General features: G+C 37.5%; 2 pseudogenes; one reads left to right on the top strand and one right to left on the bottom strand.

Annotated features, from left to right (window-relative positions):
• The window catches only part of LOC110328889, a 7260-nt pseudogene extending 3699 nt beyond the window's left edge, over positions 1-3561 (top strand).
• Positions 3562-9854: 6293 nt separating this feature from the next.
• LOC110328888 lies at positions 9855-10523 on the bottom strand (annotated as a pseudogene).
• Between the last annotated feature and the right edge of the window lie 10644 nt (positions 10524-21167).

Raw genomic sequence — 21167 nt, 5'->3', positions numbered from 1 at the left:
AAGAAGAAGAAGAACAAGAACAAGAACAAGAACAAGAACAAGAACAAGAACAAGAACAAGAACAAGAACAAGAACAAGAACAAGAACAAGAACAAGAAGAACAACAACAAGAAGAAAACCACCTATATCACTCCTATTAAAAAAAGAGTTCTAGATTGGCAACAAGTTCTTACTGACAGAATTTGTTTACCTCTTGTTTCTTTTTGCTTGATATGCATATTCCTGTAGTGGAGAGTTAAGTTTCTAGATTCAGAGAGCCCATTTATGAAGCGATTATGATAGAAACATCTGATTGGGCAAGAAGCATAAGCATAAAAAATTTTAAGTGCCTCTCAGGCTTCTGTCTTGCAAGCTAGAGCTAAATCATCTTGAAACGATTACTTCTTTTAATAAAAGTCATGACTATAAAAACGGTATTTCTTTTATTTTCATAAATTGACTCTAAATTATTTACACAAATGAGTTTTGATTTCTCTACTGTTTTGAACCTCTTCAATGTTGAAACATTTTTATTTTTTGAAGATGAACTTTATTTTTGAAAAAACAATTGGAATTTGTGAACTAAGCTTGGTGACTAAGAACTGTGAAATAAACAAAATAATAACCAATTTGGTAACAACAAAATATTTTTGCTGAAAGTACACACAATACTGCAGTGGATAAGGGACCAATTATTGTGTCATAGTTCTCAACTATTTACAAATATCAAATGCTCATGGTTTATATAGTTTATTGGTTTAATATTTATTTAATGATCACATAACACAACCACTATATCTTCATTACAACTGTTGGAAAATGAAGAAGCTTTTCTATACCTTGCAACTGGAAATGAATGAATGCAACTCTCTGAGTTGCTTCTGCTATCTGTTGCCATTCATGGGATCTTTGTCTCTCTAATTTGTTTTTCCTTGCTCACAAACATCCTGTGTTGTCATGACTCATGGCTCATGCCCAAGGTGTATCTGTCAGAAGATTAAATAAGGGCATCCTCAGCTCATTAATTTAACATTTCCCATGGTCTTTCTTCTGTCAATCAGGACAGCAGTCTTATTTTTCTTTTTTACATAGTAGTTACTAACTCATTAGTTATAGATTTAGTAGGTATCTGTTACACACAAGACAATGTATTAAAGTATTAAAATATGAAGATGATGGTGAGATGTTTCTTAACCTAAGAGTACAGGCTAATTAGCAAGGCTTCCAAGTACTAAGCAATAATTTAATACAATGTGATAAAGTACAAGTGTATTCCATCACTTAGGGAACTAAGTCCGTGGCTGACAAATATCCACTCAACTCTTGTTTGTCAGTACTATTTTCTCTGTCTAGTCTCAAATAAAATAAATATGATGTTGTTTGGCTTTCTCAATTACTCTTCACCTTATGTTTCATCACCAGGGTAGGGTCTCTCACTTGAACCTAGAACTCACTGATTGAGTTAGTCAGTGTAGCCCACTTGCTCCCAGGATCCCCCGTCTTCCCCTCCAGTACCAGCGTTCCAGGTCGGCATGTCACACCTGATATTTCTACAGATCCTGAAGATCCAAACTCCCATCCTCACACTCACGTGTGTGGCAAATGCTTTATCCATTTCCAATTCTTTAATTTTATTGTGTGTTTAAAATAGTTTTCTTTAAGGGACTGGCCACTCGGAAATTGGCCATGCTCCAGTGAGCACTTGGGCAACACAAAGTAGACTTAGTATTTCTTTCCTTTTTTCTTCATTGTTTTTCATTTCTTCTTTATGTGTGGGGTGGGGAGGGGGAAGGAGGGTTCATAAGGATGGAGAGATGAACCTGGGAAGAGTGGGGAGTACTGTAATCGGGGTGCATTATGTGAAACTCCCAAATTACCAAATAAAAAATATGAAAAACATTAGGCATCTTTGTAGTGTTGGACTACCTCAGCTAACAACCATCCTTTCACAGTCAAGAGAAAAGTCATTTTCATTCTCCTTTGGTAACTTTGTGACAACTAAGGATAGTACTTTCCATGTGAGAATACATGTACTCTTTAAGGACGCAACAAAACCCTCAAAAGTGAATAGAAATTTGACCTGAAAATGCAAAGAAACTACCCTTGAACTGTTGCTTTATTTAGGGATATGATTTGAGTTAGAAGTCCTAAGGGAATTTTTTGCTTCTTTGCTTAGTTTTTGTTTGCTTTTCTTGTTTTGTTTTCTATTAGATTGCATTTTGATATTTTTAACTTGTGGTTTGAAAAGATTCCATGAGATTAGAAGATACATACACTTTTCCCTTACTCTTTGGTAGCATGTCCAAGCATACTTTTAGAACCTTAGACATATTATTAGTCCTTAAAACATCTTTGGAAATCTGGGTTCGTTTTTTTCATTGTGCCCCTTGAGCACAGGCTCTCATTTTCTTTGGTATATTTTAAATGTACAAAGGATCTGGTAATAACTATCTGTTGCAAACCTACCTGATTTTTGGATGTTCAAAAATTACTGAAGAGAAGCAACCCTGGGTCGACACTGGGTGTAGCTGCCTCTTCGCCTTTGCCTGTTTTTTGTTTGTTTGTTTTTGTTTTGTTTGTTTCGTTTTTTATTTTGGTGTCTGTGTCTTTCTGTTCCCTAGCTTGTCTCTACTCCAGAACTAAATCTGCTAGATGCTGACAGCCCAAGACTCCCCTCGCATTTCCCGTGGCAGGCTACTTACCTACCAAAGGCAACTATGCCCCTTCACCCTACTTCCCTACCCAGTCACAGTAACAGTTGCAGAGCCAGAGCTTCGGCTGCATCCTGTACCAAGACAAGCTCCAGTACCTGCCCAGGTGTCTTCTGCCTGGCTTTCGTCTCTTCTCCTTCCCAGGCCCCACTCCCCCTGAGTCTCCTGCTCCCTTCTTGCTACTGCTAAGCTTACCATCTTGCCCCTAGTTCTTAGGGCAGATTGATCAAATCTTGATTCATCACAAGGCTGAATGAATGGAAACATTCCTAGGATAGGAGACCTGTGATAGGAATCAATTGCACTCTGGGACTGTGCAGCATCCCGGTCAGGCAGCTGAAGAGAGCAAACGTTGTGTCTGTCTGTGGGTCTGCTCTGCGGAACCCACTGTCCGCTTCGTGTCCACCTAGCAGTCCCAGACGACCTGGAATTCTCCGCCTCCAACTGCAGTCCATGTGGTCTTCAGGACACGAAAGTACATGCTCCACTCGGGACCACCACTGACCATGTGCTACATTCCTGGCAACCCATCCTTCTTAAACTTTCCATCCTAGACGTTGATTACCAGACCGTCCTTCGCGGGATGGGGCTTTCCGGACGTGCAGTTGTGATACAGAGGCAAGTTTTGAAATAAAGACTAAGGATGATTCTCGAAGAGTGGGCCCTCATCTGTGAGGGGATGCTTGGAGGGTAGCTTGGAGAAGCACTCACAGACACTGGTGGCTTTGACCTACGTTTCCCTGTAGATCTCGATGTCAGAGTGAAGGCTGTGCAGCTGGGAGCCACGTTCCCTGTTGATTATGTGTTCTTCCAGAAGCCAAGAGGCCCTGGGGCCCTCTGCCACTATGAGTTAGAAGCCAACGCAGGATGAGGAGACCACCAGTCACCTCAACTGGAATTCAAGATTGTTGCCTGCTCTGGCCTTTTTGAAATCTCCTGAGGTAACCCCTCCTTTGGTACACAAAGCAGCAGACAGACAGGGGTGGCAGAACATCTGGGGGCCATTGAGTTGAGTCCCTTCCAATTCCTCTCCCCTCCTTCACCTGTGGCCTTGCAGAGGAGTATGTATGTGAGCCGTTCTCACTGTGTGTCACCATTTCCCAGCAGCCCCCATGCCCACAATCCACTCCTTCCTATCTTCCTCCAACACCTCTGCACTAGCTGTCTCTAACATTGACTGTCCCATAATCTATACGATTTGGATTAAAGAAAAAAAGATCCTTCACTCTAAACAAACAAACAAACAAACAAAAAACAATTACTGAAATAAAATAATATTTATTCAAGTCAGCTTTGGAATATCTAATCTGAATAATTGTTCACACACAAAGAGAAATGAAGCGTTGTGTGCCTCAGCCTCTTCAGTTATCAAGTGCATGAATGTACGGATTTAGCATTTGATGATATCGAAGATCTTGTTAGTCTCCAGAATTCCGCTGTTTTTATAGACTTTTTTTTTTACACTTCAAAAAGATTCCCTAAGCGTTATTATGACCAACATCCACGTCTCTATGATAATGAGCATGAGAATCGTAGGTAGCACAGTTACAGAAATATTCACTGAAGAGGTGCAACATGGTTAGCGATGCCAGCATCCATGTCACCAAAATGAGGAAGGATTAGGTTTCAGTAGTTATTCTCCAAGCTCACGTCTGGTCTTCTGGGTTGAGAACAGAGGGGTAAGATGAACCGAGGACAGGAATTTCAGGAACCATGTTCCCAATATATTCCAGATCTAGTAAATCGAATAAAAAAAGTAGGTGCCATTCATTCCCCTACTGGAAACCCTGTCTGAATCCTAAGGATCCAGCCCCCCCACAAGGGGTCATGCCCTCAGGTATTCAAACCCAAGCAGGAAACTGTCACCAGGTGGCGCCAAACTGCAGCTAAGGTCGTGGTGAATTTTAATCATACATGGGTCCCCATGTAATTTTTAAATTTTTTATTTTTTATTTTTTTTTGAGTCATCTATTATGTGATGAGCAAACCTGTAAGTTCTGACAACTCATTGGTCCACGTGGGTAAAGTTGAGAACCTTCAAGTGTTGACCAAACTAAAGCCTTCTTCCTTTGTTTTTTGTTTTTGGTTTTTTTTTTTTTTTGGTTTTTGGTTTTTGGTCTTGTTTTCTTCCTTCTGAGCACTCCCGTTCATTCACTTGGAAAGACCAACTATTTGTTAAGTTTCCATCTCCCTATGCCTTTGCCAATCCTCTTCTTTTGTCTGGGATGCATTTCCGGCCACGGCTTTTGTGTTCTAGATCTAATTAAAAGCTTTTGCTCTGAAAAGGTCAAACCTGTAGTCATCTCTCCCCGAAGTGTCACCTTCTGTGAACCTCTTTGGATCCTTTCCAGCCTTTCTAAGGGCAACATCAAGAGTCGGAGTTCTCTAGGCTTCCAAAGCACTTTGTTCATGTTTGGTGTCGTTATCACATTAAGACGCCTTCCTTGTGTTTGTCCGTTTGCTGCTTAGTAGGAAAGCCACTCCTAGGAGCAAGCCAGACTGTCTAGCTTTGCATCATCATTGACTGCAGTCACACGGCTCTCATGCTGTGCCTCTAAACACACACAACAGTAGTTTAATAGAGTGTGTATGTTTCGCTTCTAAGATGGATTAAATTTGAATAAGTGAAAGAAGGTAAGCATTAAAAAGAAGAGATCGTGATCATCTTTCTATAAAGGAAATAAACATTGGAAAGTTAAGCCTCACAGGACCAAGGGCCTTCCCTCTCACTGATCCCAGATAAGGCGATCCTCTGCTACATACGCAGCTGGAGCCATGGGTCCCACCACGTGTACTCTTTGGTTGGTGGTTTAGTTCCTGGGAGCTCTGGGTGGTCTAGTTAGTTGATATTGTTGTTCTTCCTATGGGGTTGCAAACCCCTTCAGCTTCTTTAGTCCTTCCCAGTAACTCTTCAATTGGGGTCCCCATGCTTGGTTGCAGGCATCCTATCATGGTCTTCTATAAGAGGGAGCTGCATGCAAATATTCCTCCTAATTACCCTCTTACCTACTTGATTATCATTAAATAACAACTGGCATACGGTTTTACAATGACCCCTAAAGTACTACAGCTTAGGTTCAAGTCAAGAGGTAGTTTATTTAATGAACCAAAAAAGGAATATAACCCTACCTCTGATTTTTTTCATAGAGAGGGGAACATAATATAGAAAATTTAGATGGACTCCAGCTTCTTCATGACAACATAGTAAGCAGAGGCCCACTTCTTCCACTGCTGCTGACTTTCCTTGACCCACAGTGTAATGGGTCATCTTGATCTACTTACTTTATGAGATGGGTCAAGAAATCTGAAAAATAGTGGGAGAACAAAACCTCAAGTGGCACATACAACTGCAAACCGTAAGCTGAAAAATCCTCCTATCCGAAGGCAAGCTTACTTTATAATTCCGTGCCAATGCTGTGGTTCTTAGATCTTCTTTATGCTTGTGTGAAGTGCTTTAGAGATGCTCTAAATCCTTCCTGCTTTTGATCTGGTCTGGGATGCTATTTTGGCAGATAGAAGACTTTGAGTATCCCACAGGGACTGTTTGCTTTCTTATCTAATCTTTAGTGCATCTAGCAGCAAAACAGGCCACTTGGTGATATCACTCTGCCAGATGAAGGTTGTTTGAGGATACACAACTCTTGTCGCTTTTAGTGTGCATTTGGGTAAATAACTGGAGGAATCTCCAGCTCCTGATTGCATTGTGTGTTTATAATCTGCAGCTCCATTTTGCATCTCTCTTGTAAGGATGGGCTTCGATTCAGATCCCAGCAACTGTTTTCTAAATAGAATTGGCCTTCTGCTTAGGCAGCCCAAGTTAAGAAACCTCACAAAAAGCAAACTTGGTGTTGTTGTATTTTTAATTTGCTACTACCTCCCCACTTGTGAAATACTTGGCACGGCTCACTTGGCCCGAACCTTTCACCTGTTTCTTCTTTTTCATCTCCTTAGTCACTTGTAAAAGTAACTCCAAAGAAAAAGATCCGTTGCCATGTCCTGTCCCCCTTTGATCACACATGAATTGTTTGGGTAAAGCTTCATACCCTACAAGCCTGTCTGCTAAATAAGCTTTAAAGTACCCCACGAGGCTCTGCAATTTGTAAAAGGGCTGATACCAATTTGGGAACTGGTGAGTTCCCTGGGTTACTTCAAACACAAGTTCCTTTTTTGGCAGGCTGGGCCACCTGCTAACAAACCAGAAACACACAGTAGGTTGCTAGCCATGCTCAGAAAGAAAATAAATAGATTGATGCCAGAAGCTTTAGAGACCATTATAAAAATCTCAAGAAGGAAGGAATGGAGAGGGTAGATGCTGGCGACTGCAGGAGAATCTGGCTCGAACCATAAACTGAAGCGTTTTCAATTGGCAAGAAACTCAGACATAGCAAAAGAACAATGACTTGATTTACCACTGGGCAATGGCTAAATGCTACTCTATGACGCGACTGATCAGTTTGATGATTATCTCATCCATGTGCAGGACGTGTTCTCTGACTCCTCCTGCCGAGAGGGCAGTGAGTGCTCCAGGAACACTGTTGTGGTATCGGCTGAGTCTTCTTGTTACTGTGCGGGGGGTGGGGGGGGGTGATATACAGAAACAGATGTTTGGCAGGTGTTGCTTCAGGCTTAGGTTTCCACCAATCAGTGATCAAGAAGAGTGAGGAATCCAATAACCTATATATACAATGAAGGACAGTCAACGTAAAGGACTGCTTATTCTTTTGAAAATTGCTATATAAAATGTGGGTAACAAAGTCCATACATTTGCTGCTTAGTAGAGAAAACAGAACAGAGACAGTAGCCTTCCTTTATCAAGCAATGAATCCCTGTTGCATCCAGACAAGTCTTGTCAAATTAGAACAATTTTAAGTAACTGAGACTGCATTTCTTTCTTTTAACCTCTGGATGCTGGGTTTAAGTCTCTAACAGGCCTTTGCTCTTAAGTTTTTTTTTTTTCAAGTACTTGTTGAAAATGTTTGGTAGCGTGTGTTTCAGGGACACCTAGTACAGTGAAAGTCTCTTGTCCCTGGTACCTGCTGCTACCCTAGGGTACCCAGTGGAATGATCAAGTAAAGGTCTGCTCTTCATGGGCAGGCGGAACCACATCTTTTTGCCTAAGTTTCCCCTTCTCATCAAAACTTGTTATGTGTTTTGTTTCTTTGGGTATAGGGGTGATGGTGATCCACGTGTATGTGGGACCTGAGTTCTTGTAGGAAGGGGCTAAAGTTGAGGTCAGATGTCTTCCTTGGTCACTTCCCTTCTCATCTTTTGAGACAAGACCATTCATTGAATCTGAAGCTCACTGACTGACTTGGCTCTGCACCTATATCGCCTCAACACTGGGGTCTCTCACACACAGACAATGCTGCTGCACCTCCATTTGGATGTGATTGGTAAAGATCTTGACTCAGGTCCTAATGTTTGCATGGCAAGTATGCTACCAAGTGAACTGTATCCTTAGTCTCTTTATTTATTTAAGACCATTCTGAGCATTAGTTCTTTTTATATAATATTAATTCATATTTTCATAAGCAATTCATAAGTTTACATCTTGCTGTATTTAATATATTATAGAAGACTGCCCATTTAAGCACTATTCTATAGAAGATTATATCTTAAAAGGTGTTATCCCTTTGTTCTGGTGTAACTTACATTTTATTGCTGATCAGGAAAGAAGAAAGTCATAACTTAATACAGGAAAAAGGTATGGAGAAAGGAATTTTAGAATATAAATATGGAGCAGGGTAAGCCATAAAGGAGAACTCTTTTTTCCTCACTGAATGAATAATTTAATTCTCATGATTCAGGGAAGTCTGGTGTCCCAGGAAACAGGCATTTTGAGACTAAGTTCCTTTTCCATAGAATGTACCTTCAAATGTATTTATAGTCAAATTTCATGTTCCCTCATAGCTATTTCTACATATTTAAAATGTATTTGGTTCCTTTAACTCTTGGAAAATGTTTTTCTGCATCCTGAATAGACTACTTGGTAAGAGTTAACAAGTATATTTTGATAATAATAAATATTGTATTGTAGCAAAAGAAATGAAATTTTCTATGGGTGTCAAAGAATTGAAGACAATAACTTCAGGTTTCTGGTTAAAAGACTAATATTTTCACTCAACTTGTCGAAGTCTTTACCCATATACACCTGCTTGGATGTATTGTGGGAAGACCACAGACAAACAATTAAACTTGAGATGCTTCAGGCAAACCATTCTAGTTCTTACTGTAAAAAAATAAGGGACATTTCTGAGTCATTGCAGTCTTGGAATGCAATACCAAACAAATGAGAACCAGACCACAAGTCGTGGGGCCAAGTACATCATTACCGAGGGAGTAATGCGAACAACTTGCATAAACTGTGGCCAAAACTGAGTTTTTAGCAGACAACCATAACCTTTTGATTGCATCAAGAACAGTTAAAAGCTCTTTTAATCTGCATGTTGTTCTTCAGGAAAGAAAAATTCATCAATCCAATTCATAATCTCACAGACCTGTGATGCTTCAGTTGGAGCTAACCCTGGTTTTTCTGACTCTATTCCTCCGTTAGCCACAATAGCAGTCAAGTAGAATTAGCGGAATACCATGTATGTTTCTTCTATCTGCCAAAAGAGGGAAAGCATGGAAGAGGTAACTGAGCCTTCTCCCTTCCTTCCCAGTGCCATGAAATGGCTCTTTTAATGCTTTAGATAAAAGAACAGCCTGTGTTACTTTTGAGGATTTGTGTGGCATGCAATGCTCATCATCTTTTAGGAAATAGATTTTCATATATGTCAAGATCATTTCTTAATTCTGATGGATCACAAGTGCCACAATCCAATTTCCTTAGGGGGTCTTCGAACTCCTTCAAATAAACAAAAGGCCAAATATCCTTTCTCAAACACTGTTCTCCTTGCGGGCCTTCATTTGTAGCAATCCCTCTACTTCTGCCTCGCAAGTGCTTAGCTAACAGGTATCAGTCACTAAGCCTAGCTTTGTCCAGCTTTCCCTGCCCCCTTCAGGGCACTCTGAGCTGTAAAAGCAAAATACATAAAAAGCACCTTCTGTGACAAAGAGTAAAACCGGTAATTTCTGCCTGGTTGCATACACTTTAGTATTCTTTAGCAACCATTTGCTAAGAATTCCGTAATATATTTTGTATTTTTTAACATCCTAAATTGTTTATTGGGTATGAGTTTTACAAACATTGTGTGCATTGGCAGTAATGGAGGGACTGAGGGTATAGTGAGGTCTCCAGGCTGCACATTGAATGTGATGGAACTTGGGGTCCTTTCCAAGGCCACACTGCTCTTGCAGCCTGCAGATGTCAGCCCAGTCCTCTCTCTGTGCTTGGGGACTGGTTTGGTGATCCACTGGGTGTTAGGATTCCTTCTGAGAGCATTACGGAATGGATCAACGAGGATAGCCTTAAATAAATTTATATGTGGGATCTTCACCAACCCAGAAACTCTCAGTACCCTACATTGGCATCCATTCAGCCACATACTGAAGGCTTTGGGTAAACTTTAGCTGTTTATCACCTTGATGGACAGGCTTGCCGTATGTTGAACCCTTAGGAACTGAGCACTTGCAGTCACCGCGAAGTACACATAACCTGTATGTGACATAACCTTGCCTGGCCTTGTATCCCAGCTTTCATACTCTATCAGGCTGTGTGAGGCAGGGAACCCTGTGCAGAGAAGAGAGCTGGTGGTGTTGCCAGCAGCAGACCCTTGGATTAGAGTACATCACAAAGAACTCCTTCCTCCACAGCTCCTAGATGTATTTATATGCACTAAACTGGCTCGACTGATTGTTGCCACCAGAAGAAAGGAAGAAGTCTTTCTCCATATTAGGTATTTTTTATCTTGGAAAAAAAAAGTCATACATTATTCACTACCTAAATAAAATGTTTATGTTCAAAGTTCGGCATATATACAGAACACCTGTTTATGTATTAGACATCACTAAACATTTTCTCCTAGTTTTGGCAGGATTATTATTTTGAATATCACAATGTAGTTTGGCACTATGCTGTTTGAAAAAAATCCTTTAAAAAAAGAAAGTTAAGAATTCTCTTGAGTAGCATCTGATATACTTTAAACTCAAATTTTTATATTCTGTCTGACTCTTTCTTCTTGGTCAGTACATTTTTTTCTACTATGATTATAGGAACTAGGTTCTCTACTCCATACCTACCAGAGCAAAAGCTTGACTTTAATATGAATGATGCTAATAAGGCAATCTGTGTACATGTTTAAATGTGATTGAATCTATTTGCTCAGTACCTAAAATGATTAAAGTCAGTTATTCTTACCTGATAACTCCTATTACCCTGTCACAATTATCTAATTTTTTAAAAAAAGTGTTCCTTTCTAATGTTAAGTACCTTCTAGTTTCAACTCTTGAAAAGAAAACAAACAGAACAACATAATCTCGATGTGCATAAATGGCTTCTTTTAAATAAATGTGGCAGTTTCTTCTCACTGTCTTTCTGTGCTAAAATTGTCCAGTGCTGCCCCCAGCTTCCACGTCTCTCGTTATTATATTATATATTTATCTGAAATTGTTTAAAACAGATAGTCTAGATCAGCAGAATCGCTCAGTGGGCAACAAAGCTTGTTGCCGAGTCTGATGACCCTAGATTCTTTCCCAACTAAGGGAGGAGAAAACCAGCTCTTGGGAAAACCGTCCTCTGATCTCTGTGATTAAGCTGTAGAGCACATAAATAAATGTGCACACACAGGCTCATTCCCCACACCAATAGATAAACGCAATTTGTAATTAGCAGTATTATCATCTGTCATTTCGCTAGTAATCCTGTTCTTTAATCATTGTTATGAAATACATGACTTGACAATGTAAGGGAAGCAGTGCTTCAGGCTCGTGGCTTAAGAGATTTTATTCTAGCATGGTATGTGCTGGATAGCAGGTCAAATAATATTGGTTAGGATTTAGTGAGAGAATTCATGCATAAGCCTTTCCCTTAGGTCTTTAATCATATTGGAGCCCTTAGCTTACGGGATAGTATTACCCATATTCAGAGCTGGACTTACTAGCTGCTTGATCTTCCCAGGAACAGTCTCACAGACACATCCAGTGGTGTGGTATGTTTTACCGATAATTTGCGGGTTTAATTCAATCTTTGGTCTGCGTTCATCATCACAGCCACAGCATCAGTCTTGAACACCCTGGCCTTCACTGCTATTTCTCTGATTTCACCTCTGCCTCTTAAATCTTAATGATCGTTTTAGGAGTTACAATCCACTTGATTCTCCTTTTCTTCTTTTCATTCTTCCGATCACATATAACTTTTCTCCTTACTTGGCATGTCTTCTTTTGTCTATCAGTACCCTCTCTTCCTCACCTAGCATTTCACTTTGGAATGTCTTGCCCTGTTATTCTCATATTACAAATGTTTATTATGAGCTAAGTCAAACCCCTCATCGCTCTGTGCCTCAATATACCATAATTTGGCAGTAAGAAAAGAAAAGAAAAAGGAAATAGAGTCATTCTGCTAACAAAATTTCAAACAACATTAACCTTCAGTGAAATTCTGGATTGCCTGATAATTCCATGTTGTATTTTTCCCCCAGAGTCAATTTTCTTCTGTTTATTCTTTACTCAAATCTGTAAAGAATAACGGCAACACATTTTATTCATTGTTCATGTGTTCCCCCAGACCTGACTCCTTATGGATGACTTCACTTCTTATTTCACAGATTAAGTCTGGAAGAAATGAGAAAAGGTCTCTTCTATATACAAGTATATACATTTACTAAAACAGTTGGGACCTGCTTTCCAGTTAGAACATGAGAGTAATATGACTTCCAGAAAACCCTCTAAAATGTTAATGCTGGAAAGCCTCTGCTCTAGAAAACCCTCTAAAATGTTAATGCTGGAAAGCCTCTGCTCTGATTTTTTTTCCCTCCAAATCATTTATCCTGCTTCTTTTGGTTATTCTTTCTGACATAGCCACAGAAGAGCCTACCTCCAGGCATGAGCCTATCCTACTTTTTCTCCAGAAGTATTTTCTCCCCAGTTCTTTGGAAGTTTTGATATCTCTATCTGCTCCCCATTGCATTTTGCACAGAGATATTTGTATCTCTTATTTCTGATTTGTCTTCATTGACAGAATTCAACCCTGACAAGAAGAATTTTAGGAAATTTTGTTCATTGTTGTATCTGTGTTTGTTTAGTGACAGGTACTTTACGTGAACTAACCATGTTTGTTCACTTTTAGACTATTTGATCGAATGGGTATATAAGTTTTCTAATACTTCGGAATAAGCCCATTTTGATATCCTCTTAAATGATGGGATGTTCAAAGATCTCTTCTTTGATGGGATCCTGACTATAATTATTTAATGGAAGTTCACTGGTGGACTGTCTTTTTATTTCTGTGAGACTCAGCATAGATGAAGCACAGGGATCAGTTTTAATTTAAACTCCCACTTGAATTTCATATTATTTTGTCATGAAAAAAACCCTCTTGTCATTAACATCGTTATGGATTTTTACTAGAATCTCACAAATTGCCTTGCACCCAAATGGGTCGTTAAATAAATACTTGAGTAGTGACTGACTACAGTAATTGAGTCCACTTGAAATTAATTATTTTTATCTTGATCATTTATCCTCCAGTTTGACAGCAAGGCAAGGCTGTTGCAATTTGTTTTGGGTTGTTGTACACAAGTGTAGTGGCCCCTGGAGATCCCAAATATATGTTAATTGATGATAAAGTGGATAGTACTCTTTCTGGCATCTGTTATAAATTTTGAAAGAAATCTCTCTTATATATTATCATAGAATTTAATAAATCTAGAAACATTTCCAATACATATGTTTATAGTTTTGTGTTTTGAACTGTTCCAAGAAGAAATTCTCCTTACTGGTATCCCAGCCTCCTGCCTATCTCCCCTCCAAACTGTCTTATGCATATGCGGAATTATAGTCCCTCGTCACAGCCTCAAACAAGTCATTTTCCTTTTGAATACTGAGGTTGATTTCCTACTGAATTCTAAATAACGTCCAGCATTTTCAGTATACATATACACATATGAAATGAAAAACCCAGTATCTACTCTATAACCTCTTTTCAATACTTGCATAAAGTGTTTTGTGAAATATTTGGGTAGCATAGAATCAATAGTTTTCCAGTGAAGACAAAAATAACTAGAATTTATGCAAATTTAAAATAGCCTAATTAACATGTAATTGGCTTGATGAATTCAGGATTTTACTTCGACTTTAAGCTTTTAAGTGTGACTACACGAAGTGTAGATTGTTTTGACTATGAAACTATATTTTGAAAAGAACCAGCTATAGGTCGTAGGAAACTTACAGGTCTCCTTTGCAGCATAGATTGGAACATGCTAATTACACCTTTACTCTCGGATTGCTGTCAACCAGTTGACAGTCCTTATTACCTAACTCGGTGGTTCCAGTCCCTGAAACTTTCTATCACATTTTAGTATTCCTAGCAATTACATATTATGTTTAAAATGCCTCAGTGACAGTATCTACTTAACTTGTTACTCATCTTTAATATTTGGGCTATGTAATCATGGAAGTCATTCTTGTTCTCTTAATAAACAAGATGCTATCTCATACCTTAGATTTACCACATGATATTAATGTGATCATTTTAGACATCTTCTACCTCCAGCTAAATGAGAACAGAGAATGTGATTTATTCATTGTCACATACTTAATGCCAAATATGCTACATACAAAACAGTAGGCATTTTATAATTATTTGTTGATCAAAACTGAAGATAGAGGATGACAAACATTTGGAAAAGAAGACTACATAAATAATTTTCAAATTGCATTTTAATACGCTAATATAACATGCATCTCTAAAAACAAGAAAATTAGAATACATAAAATTGTTGCTTACAAGGATGACTTTTATCCTATGTATGATAGACATCTTAATAATGTATAATATTTCATTCTTTTTCTATTTTAATGTTTTAAGAATTGCTTGTAGGAGTACTACATTTCTAACATTTACACCTCTCCCTCTTCCAACTCTCTCTCTGTCCCACCAGACTTCCTCTCAAATTAATGACATCTTTAATTATTCTCTCTCTCTCTCTCTCTCTCTCTCTCTCTCTCTCTCTCTCTCTCTCTCTCACACACACACACACACACACACACACACACAGACACACAGACACAGACACACAGTCTAATGAATCCATTTGTTGTTGCTCATATATGTGTGCTTCTGGATGACTGCTTGGGATAGGCTAAAATGTTTGGGTTTCTTCCCTGGAGAAGATCAATTCTCTACCTCTCAGCAGTCCATTGGTTACTTATAGCTCTTTATCTCGAGTAAGACCTTATGCAATTTTCCTCCTTGGTATTGACATGTCAATGGGGTATTTTTATTCTGTAAGTGTTGTTTAAGTGACAGTATTTTTGCAGTACCATGGGCTCAGCTTTCCTGTCACATATGGACAGAAACCTTGGCTAACAACAGATATGTGGGCCCTCTGGCTCTTACAGTCTTTCTGCCCTGTCTTTGAGAATGTCACCTGAACCTTGGGTGTAGGGGTTGTGCTAGAGATGTGTAGATGTATCAGTTGGGGTTACACACCCCTCATTGAGTTTTCTTTTCTTTTTCCCACTTGTGAATTGCTATAATGGTTTTCATCTACTACAAAAAGTAGATTCTTTCATGAATGGTGAGAGCTACACCATATGTGTGTGTATATGTGTGTATTCTAAATGTAGTAAAATACAGTTAGAAATTATACTGGTTCAGGAAAAGTAAGCCTAGGATCTATGACCTCACCAGGCACATGTAGATTTACAGTCCCAAGCATGAGTCCTACCTCTCAATTGTGTCAGTTTTAAGTCAAATTAAATAACTAGGTTTACTCTAAAAATATACGTTTCACAATTGTACTCTGTGGGCATATTGTCATGGTAGACATTATTGTGGCTCCTAGGATTTACAGCTACTCAGGACTAAGGATTGCTTTTCTCTAGAGCTCCCAGGGACTAAACCATCAACCAGAGTACACATGGAGTGAGGGACCCATGGCTCCAGCCGCATATGTAGCAGAGGATGGCCTTGTTGGGCATCGATGGGAGGAGAGGGCCTTGGTCCTGTGGAAGCTCAATGACCAGTGTAGGGGGATGACAGGGGGGAGGCAGGAGTAGGTGAGTGAGGAAACACCCTCATAGAAGCAGGGGAATGGGGATGGGATAGAGGGTTTCTGGTGGATAAACCAGGAAAGGGGATAACATTTGAAATGAAAGTAAATAAAATATCCAATAAATAAAAGTAATATCAAGAAAGTATCAATGCCTGAAAATGTTTTGGAACTTTTTAGTCCTCCTAGTAAGGGAAGGAGCTTGTGCATTTTAATTATCTTTGGTGGTAGTAAGGTCCAAGATGACAGTAAAAAAAGAGGCCAGTTTGTAACAAAGGAAACCTCTCCTTTTGGTTTCCAGAACTGTGGTGAAGTAGAAAGGATGAGGGAGAGAGAATCCGAAGCTCATTTCTTTTCTACTTATCACTGGACGGTAGGAATGATTGTCAATGTGCCTAAACTGAGAGATTCCATTCTGGAAATTATGCTTTGTAAATGTTTCTGAATAATCTTGTATTTTATGATGGAGGACATTCAAAGACAGGTTAAGTAATCTCTCATTAAGGAACTCATATTATAATTGAGTAGGTAAGATCACACTTCACATAACTATGAAGTAACCTGACAGTAGATACTCGAATTTTGAATAGCACAGAAAAATGGTTAAAAATGCAGGAGAATTCTTTCCATATGGGCTCTTCTGGGAGGTCCGTGTGGAATAAAGAACACGTGAACCACACTATGAGTCAAATTCATTATAGAAATTTGAAGACTGAAAAGGGAATTCAGAGTCACAGAAGGGCTAAGGGTGCATAGATAACAATGAGGGAATTCCAGGAAGAGCCTTAGTCTGAGGTATGTGATTTAGGTTGGGTCATAGTAATAGATCAGATTAGAAGATTTTTTTTTCTTTGTCAACAGTGACTACAGTTTCAAGTCTCAAACTATTAAAATAGTTTGCTATTTAAAAGAAGGAATAGAAATAAAATGAAATGAAAAAAAGAAAAAAGAAAAAGCAGATACCATTGAAGGCCTAAGAGAACATCTTAACCATGGTACCCGAGTCAATCTTAGGGCATGTGTGCCTTGTCTGACCCCTGAAACAGACTGCAGGATAAATAAACAATAAAACTGATCTTTTTTTTCAGTAAATATATAGGGCTCAGTGTAGGTAGGGGGAATTGAAGTAGAAATTGGAAGGATTTTTATTTAATAGTAGATACATTGGTTTCTAAAAATTAATTTAAAACTGTGTTTAGAATATAAGAATGATGATTAACCTTTCAAAGGCTCATCAATAGATGAAGTTCTAGTGAATGCATTAGATGTTGTGAAAAAGGTGAATTGTGGAAACAAATGAGTAATATGTGAAATCGGCATATTAGAAAAGAAAGGCAAAATATACCACAGATCATGCTGTGCCTGAAATACTAAATCCTCTAAGATGCAGGTTAGATTGTTTGAAAAACAGTACATTTTATTAGTCATATATAAAATATCAACATAGAATTGTTGGAATTAAAACTATTTTTATCTAAAGAGGTATGATTTGTGTGTGTGTGTGTGTGTGTGTGTGTGTGTGTGTGTGTGTGTGTGTTAGAACCTTGAGTAACATGTTTTCTGAATGGCTATCCTAAGTGCAGAGAAGTTCGGTGATGTGTGTAGACTTTGGGTGTTTCAAACCTGATTATGAAATGCCGTTTATTTGTAACTTACTTGTAATAAGGTGGTTTTGTTTAAAACATAAAAGTGAAGTAAAAAAACTCAGCTTATTAACTATGAGACTGTACTTCTCTCAATATTTTTTTACTCATGCTAGAGTTCCTATGGCTTTCTACCTTAAATATTACTGCTTCGAGATGAAATCCTGAATGCACGTTATCTGTGCAGTTGTGTTAAGTGACAGTGTACCTTAGGATCTCTTTTTATTTTCCTTACACATAGATAATACGCACACGAATGATCATTTCCTTGTTATGTGGATTTAGTGACGTCACAGAAGCACAACCGCTGATCAGAACTGAGAACCTTATTGAGAGCCTCAAAGAATTTCTGTTCATTTTATATGATTTATATCACTGGTTTTTAATCTTATTAAAATGAAAATGGGGGGATTTACAGGGAATTCTTATTACTTTCTTCAAAGTAACAATGGTTAATTTATGATGTGTCCTTACAATTACCTATTTAAAAACAATTTCTCAGTAACAAACTAAGTTATTACAGAGTTGTCTTCTTTTCAGCTTTGCAGAACTTTTCTGTGGTGATAAATAGAGGGTGCTGGGTTTTCCTGTCAGTTCCTTGTCATATTGTATTTCAGTCAGTGTCTGGCAAATCCCACTGGCACTCACTAAATACTGGCTGTGAAAAGTGGCAGATTAGTATTCTGAAAAAAAGTGATCCTGTTCTCACAGAACTTCTGAAAGCATATGCATGGCCACAGAGAGGACTTCCTAGAGCGAATGTCAGGCACGCTAGAATTTAAAAATTATAGAAATACTAATACGAAGGAAAAGAAAACGTAAGGTGAGAATTCTCACAAAGAACAGAAACAAAAGAAATTTGTGCAAACAGCAAACAGCTCATCAAGAGCATATAATTGTAGGTTTTCACAGTTGTAACACCAGCAACCTAATCTCTAGCAAGCAAATTTCTTAGAAATTAATAACCATTAGAGGAGATGAGGATCTTGCTTAATAAGTTGTTAAATAATTAATATGTACATTGTTTAATAATATAATTACTAAGGCTGTGCTTTGGGATATACAGAGAAAAGTTCAGGGTAAAAAAATACAAGGCACAAAGTTTGTAGAAATGGGAAAATCTAAAAAACAATTTTGCTTATGTAGTTCAAGCTGATAGGAAGTCAACATGATGTTACTATAGTTTATTAACTTAAATAAAAAATAATTATTAATTTTATAATAGAGTCTCAGAAAACTTATTATATAGACAGCCTTTAAATTATGATGGCTAAATTTATGATGTTCAGACTTCATATGTATATTCAGTAAACAGAAATCACAATTTTGAATGTTGAAAGTGTTCTGCATAACAATGCACAGTGTGTTTCACAGGTACGAAATGGCAGGTTGTGGCAGATTGATGGTATTTTCAGTTGGACACACAATCATGAAAGTAAATACTGATGATCTGCAGTTCTTGACGTTGTGGGCAGTTTGTATTATAAAATAGATTTCATGCCAGAGGACTTCAGTGGCTGTTAAGAGTTCTGAATCTGTTAAAGGCAGATTAGGCTAAACTATGATATTTATTCTGTAGTTGAGGTATACACAAAACACCTTTGACTCATGACATTTGTACTTATGATGGCTTTATCATAGCACACCGCATTGTAAGTTAAGGAGTGCCTTCATATAATTTATGGATTATATTTTCTCATCGCAATGCTTTAACGTCAAATACAAACTGCTATCCAAAAAGGTAAATTTATCCATGCATTTAGAATTTTCTAAGTAGATTTCTTGGTAATGTTTTTTTTTAAAAACTATAATTGCATAATTTTGCCTTCAATAGTGATGTAAAGTGACTTAATCAGTCAACTCTAGAAACTGCATGAGGTTGAGGATGAGATAGCTAATAGAAGGGAGCAGGAAGGAAAAATACTAGATTAAAAATCAGAAGGAAGGTTGAGTGCTTGCTGAACCCAGAGTTCAGTTGCCAACATCCTTACTGGGTAGCCCCAAGCCACTTGTACTCCAGAGGTCAGACACTCTCTTCTGGTCTCTGTGAGTACCCACATGTACATTTACACACACACACACACACACACACACACACACACACACAGTCACGCAATACTCAAACACGAATAAATAATAAAATAAATCCTTTTATAAAAAGAATGGTATAGTTTGCTTACACAGCATTTATGAGTTCCTGGATTAATGAATTTGGCAGGAAGCACTAAAAACAGATGTGAACAGAAACAATATTTTTTTCTCCTTAAATAATAAGATAAAACTCTGGCAAGAACTCAAAAATAACATAAAAAAGAAGGGACAGTTTTTGTTTGGAATGGACAGGCTGCATGGGAAAGGTTGAATAGAAACTTTTTATAAGGTGAGTAGTTTATACAATTTTATGCATAAGAAATTGTTTTGAAAAAACAAAATTATTGCAAGATATAAATTAATGAATTGAGGAACTGTAATCAAAACAAAATCTAGATGAACTGAACAATAAAAAGAGAATCAGTAGGTAAATTTTCTCCATGAATATGCTGCCAAGTTCAAATGTTGTTATAAGTTAAGTTGCAGCAAAATTAAAGTTATTATATTATTCTCTCATATGAACATTATTTTAAGATTAGCAAGGAAAATAGAACTATAGAAGTCAATTTAATCTTAGTACCTAAGTAAGACAAACAAAAACTATCATCTAATTTCATTTAACCAATTCCTAAATAAAATGTTAAATTCAACCACTTGTTGGCATACTCACGCAGTTTCATACAAACACAAGTATGCCTTTAGTATTATGATAATGACAATATAAATCATATCCTATGAATATATAAATAAGTTGTTATAAAGGGAATATCAATAAATTTTACCATATTAAAAATACTTAGAGAAAAAACATGGTCATAGCAATAGAGATAGAGGTAAGAATTTTTAACAGAACACTTTTCATATTACAAAAGGTATAAATGGTTAGAATTAAAAAAAAAAAAAAAAAGGTTATGGCCTGTGGTGAATGAAACCTTAGAAGCATTTCCATTGAACTCAAAAACAATGAAAGAGGATAGATTTCTTGGTGGCATGTTCAGTATAAGGGGAAAGGGTAAATTATTTGTAAATTAAGAAAACATCTAATAAAAAAGAAATGTAAATGAAGAAAATATCTAATAAAAAATTTAAAAAATTTTAAAAATTATCAACTGCTAGTATAACATACTGTAATAAATAATAAGAGACAGAAATACACCTGAACAATATGCCTACAATAAATAACAATGAATAAAAAAATAGGAAAAAGAGACTATATTATTTTGATAAGATTATCTGCAAAGATATAGATATTACAAGAACACTCAGAAAAATGATGACATTAAATAAGAGATAAAAATACAGTGTCAGCTTTTCTATTTGTAAGTTCTCACTCACTCAACAACCACTGCTTCTCATTTGCTACCTAGGTTCCTCAGATATACGAATACCTCACAAGCATGAGATAAATATAACAGTTGCTGCACCCTCAAAATGTTTCTCAGAAATCAGACTTGTTTATTTTTAAAATATCAATTGCCACATTTTACTTATTTTTATATTGTCTCGATGAATATCATCTCCTATACTTGGTCCATCCCTGTGAGGCAAGTTCTTACCTGTAAACTATGGTAGCCTGAGAAGCAGGAAATTCG

Source organism: Mus pahari, chromosome 11, assembly GCF_900095145.1.
Source record: "Mus pahari chromosome 11, PAHARI_EIJ_v1.1, whole genome shotgun sequence".
Lineage (NCBI taxonomy): Eukaryota > Metazoa > Chordata > Mammalia > Rodentia > Muridae > Mus > Mus pahari.
The sequence above is the reverse complement of the archived record's forward strand: the minus strand, read 5'-3'. Positions and strand labels throughout refer to the sequence as shown.